Genomic DNA, 4,670 nt, shown 5'->3' with positions numbered 1-4,670 from the left:
CTATGGAATACTACTCAGCCATAAGAAATGATGACATCGGAACATTTACAGCAAAATGGTGGGATCTTGATAACATGATACGAAGCGAAATAAGTAAATCAGAAAAAACCAGGAACTGTATTATTCCATACGTAGGTGGGACATAATAGTGAAACTAAGAGACATTGATAAAAGTGTGGTGGTTACGGGGGGGAGGGGGGAATGGGAGAGGGAAAGGGGGTGGGGAGGGGCACAAAGAAAACAAGATAGAAGGTGACAGAGGACAATCTGACTTTGGGTGGTGGGTATGCAACATAATTGAACGACAAGATAACCTGGACTTGTTATCTTTGAATATATGTATCCTGATTTATTGATGTCACCCCATTAAAAAAATAAAATTATTATAAAAAAAAAAAAAAAAAAGAAAAGTCTTCTAACTTGGGGCCAGGATCCATAGCACCTTATAAGTCCTCCCTTACTGTGGGCAGGTCCTCAAGTATTTGAAGACAACTCCCACACACGCCCTTAGTCATATTCCTTTAACATAGCAGCATCAATCAGAGCCACAGTGAGCTACCACGTCTCACACCTATCAGGATGGCCATAATAAAAAAGTCAGGAATAACAGTTGTCAGCGAGGATGTGAAGAAATTTGAACCTTCATCCACTGCTATGGGAATGTAAAATAGTGCAGTAGTTTTGGCAAACACCCAAAGAGTTCTTCAATAAGGTATTATATGACCCAACAATTCAACTCATAGGTATATTCACAGCAGAATTATTTATTATATAATAACCAAGAAATAGAAACAACTTAAATAGCATCATCCTCAAAGCACAGGTGGGCACCTCTCTGCATGAAAGGCTTGTCTAGCTGCAGAATATATAGATACTCACGTGGCACATACAGTGAGAAGCTTACGACAAAAGGCGGCAATGAATTCTGCAGACATGGATGGTGGGGTAAACTGCACTTCTCAGGAAAGCTCTGCAGGGAGCATCCCAGTTCTGATCTCTCCAGGCACCTGGGAGGCAGATTCAGTGGCTCCTCAGCTGGAAGTCTATGCAAACACATCTGTGGTTCAGCCAGAGGTTCTGAAACCAGGTTTCTGTGTGGGCTAAAGAGGAAGGCAGATGGGCTGTTAGCAGTGGGAGGATGGCAGAAGGGCAAAGCCAAACCAGATAACGCATTAGCCACACTGAGGTTGTCTCTGAAAGTCAATGGCAGACACTCTATGAACAAGCTACTCAGTGTTCCGTGGTGAACACATGCCCCTCTGCGTGTTCCACAGAGCCATACCCTGGGGTATCAGACACTGCTGGCTGCTGGCAGTTCCCACAGAGTGCTCCCTCATCACCAGCATTCACTGAAAATGGAGGTGGGGGACAAAGCTAATCTTTAACAAGCCCTCCAGGTGATTCAGGGGTCTAAGGTTTGAAAACCATTGGCCTATCTACCATCTATTCTCATTTTCTTTCTCACTAACAGGATCCGGTTTTGTTTGCAGTGACAGGTACCTGCACTGTCTTGCAGCTGGAGTCACCATGTCACATAGTCCGCCAGGTAAGATGCAAATTAGTCACTGAGTGGGGTTTCTGAGAAAGCTCTGCTGGTCTGCGGCCTTTATCCAGCTTCCTTCTTCCTCTTCCTTCCTGGACTGTGGACAAAATGCTGGAAAGTGTGCAACCATCTTGGAAGCATGACCCGAGGGCCACATGCTAGGGGCGGGCGGCAGAAGGATGGAAGGAACCAGGGCTGCTGAACACCTGAGGGGTCACTGCACCTGCCCTCACTTGCATATCTCTGGTCTATACTTGTGATGCTGGGAAAATTTAACCCCCATCTGTGTGAGCCACTATTTTCCAGGTCTCTGTAATTTGCAACTGAACCCAGTCTCAAGCCGGTGTACCTGAAACCACCTGTGCTGGAGAAGATGTGTGAGACTTCTCTCTTGCTGCAATCAAGGTTAAGAGGTAGATTTCTGGTTTCATCTTCCCAGTAGCTGCAGTTGGCAAACTGAAAACCCAGGAGAGCTGATGGTATAGTTCCCACAACCAGGAGAGTTGATGATGTACATTCCAGTCTGAAAGCCAACAGCCCTGAGACCCAAGGAGAGCTGATGTTGCAGTTGGAGTCCAAAGGCAGAAAAAGACCTGTGTCCCAGCTCAGTCAGTCAGGTGGAAGGAGCTTCCACGTCCTTGTGGGAAGGTCAGCCTTTTTGTTCTATTCAGGCTTTCATCTGCTTGCACAAGGCCCACCCGTATTAGGGAGGACAACCTGCTTTACTCAGTCAACCAATTCAAATGCCAATCTCACCCAAAAAGACCCTCAAAGACACACCCAGAACAGCATTTGACCAAACATCTGGGTACCCCATGGCCCAGTCAAGTTGACACACAAAAAATAACGCTCATAGAACCTCATGGGTTAGCATTGACCCGTGAATAGATCTGCCATTCCTCCACCAAAAATCTGGTCCTTATTTTTTACCTCTCTGTGAACACACAGAACCATCACCTCTCACTATCTAGTCAGTTACTAAGTCCTGGAGCAGGTCACCATCATCTCTTACCTGTGACAGTTGGGAACACTGATCTCTCATCCTCAGGCTTCAAAGACTAACCCTCACGGTCTCCTCCACCCCATTTGCTCCCCCTTGGGTGACAGGTGTTTGTGTTTCCATTGAGTGGCGCTAAACAGTGAAAAGACCAGAATAAGTGCCGGGGGTTCTGCCTCTTCTACCCCTCCTCATCCTAGACCAGAGTGAGGCAGTGATATTGCAGAGGGGACCCAAACTGATGGTTGGGCAGGCTGTCTCAAGGCCCAGACTGGAGGGAGCAATTAGGCAGGGAGTTCTAGGAAACCCATTTGGCCTCACACCTAAGACACATCCTCCAACAGCTTCATCAGGAATGAATATGATGTCTGACCTTCACTAGGAGGCCTCCGGTGTCTGTTTCTCAAGGTCCTTTAGAATGAGGATGGAGCCTGACCTGTGGTGGCGCAGTGGATAAAGCGTCGACCTGGAAATGCTGAGGTTGCCGGTTCGAAACCCTGGGCTTGCCTGGTCAAGGCACATATGGGAGTTGATGCTTCTGGCTCCTCCCCCTTCTCTCTCTTCTCTCTCTCTCTTTCTCTCTCTCCTCTCTAAAATGAATAAATAAAATAAAATATAAAAAAAAAACCTTTAAAAAAAAAAAAGAATGAGGATGGAGAAAAGAAAGGTGTTATGCTATGAGCCCCTAAACCCAGCGGCCAGGAATATTGTTCTAGACTTCTAATAGGTTTTGATTTCCTTTTTCTGCCCTGTGGCCAAAGCAATCCTCTGGTATGCAAATACAGTCATTTAGTCCCCCAGCACAAAACAGTACTATGGTATCCTGCTCCTCTTAGGATAAAGCCTAGTTTTTTGTAGAACCTGGAGGACACTTCATGATCTGGCTCCTGCTTGGCTTTCCAGACTCACCTCTCCCCACGTCCTCTCTTGCCCTCTCCACTTATTGGCAGTCATGGAATTGCGCCACTGGGATCTCCTGCTGCAGGGAGCAGAGTTGACTGACAGCCACAGCCTCAGCTTCCACTCTTCCAGGTACTTCACTGAGTTCCCACCACAGCCCCACAGCCCCTGAGCTAATCCCAACCAAAGACTGAGCCTAGAAGGTTCTAGATCAGACCCATTTCTCCCTGTGGTGGAGTCCTCTGAGGAACAGTTTGGTTCAGGGACTTTCCATTAGCCTGGCTAAAAATTTTCAAGTGTCCTCCATTCCTCCTTCCTTCCCCGGCTCCTTTTGCAGTTATCAGACCTGTGTTATGGTGCAAAGCTGCCCCGCCTCCTCCTCTTCCTCCCCTTTATTCTTCACAGGAACGTTATTCTCAGGAGCCTTTTGCATGTCTAATCCTTTCTTGGCTTCTGCTGCTCAGAGGACCCAAACTAACATACTTGCCATATCGAATTACTTCCCTGTAATGTTCTGCTCTCCGCCCTCACCCTTTGCACATGCTTTTCCCTCCATCTGGAAGATCTTCTCTTCTCTTTCTGACCTTGTCCTTGGCCAATCGTGGTCCTCCTTAGGATCCAGCTTCGAGCTCACTTCGTTCATCAGAGACATTTATCGATGGCTCACTGCGGCCCAGGCATTGTTCTCTGCACTGGGGACACAGTAAGGAACGAAGAATGGGTAGACCAAGTTCCTGCTTGCATCAAGTTCCCTTTACAGTAGGTAAATGGTCAATGAACATATTTCCAAAACAGAGTGCTGGTGGAGCATGTAAGTACTATAAAGAAAGTAAAGCTGGATAAGGGATACAGAATAATGAAAGGGGGGCTGGGAGAGTAATGTTAGTCAGAAAGATCAGATCATGAAAGGCTCCTTGGGAGGAGGTGACATTTGAGCAGAGTCCTGAGTAACAGGAGGGTATGAGTCATGCCAATAACTGGAGGAGAGCACTCGGGCAGCAGGAAGGAGGCTGCTGGGCGGACAGCTCCGGGGCGATGCCCCTCTACGTGCTCCTGCAGCGTCTCCTGCTTCCCGAGCAGCATGCAGGTGCACTAGTTATCTCCTCTCTCTCCCCTGGACAGGAACCCTGAGGGCAGGGGCCCTGCGTGCCTGACTAACGGGTTAGCGCCCTGTCCCCTGAGCCTGGCACAGTGTCTGGCACTCAGTCAGTACTGACAGCAGACGCATAA

Source organism: Saccopteryx leptura, chromosome 3 (genome assembly GCF_036850995.1).
Source record: "Saccopteryx leptura isolate mSacLep1 chromosome 3, mSacLep1_pri_phased_curated, whole genome shotgun sequence".
In the NCBI taxonomy this organism is placed as follows: domain Eukaryota; kingdom Metazoa; phylum Chordata; class Mammalia; order Chiroptera; family Emballonuridae; genus Saccopteryx; species Saccopteryx leptura.
This window is presented reverse-complemented; position numbering follows the sequence as displayed.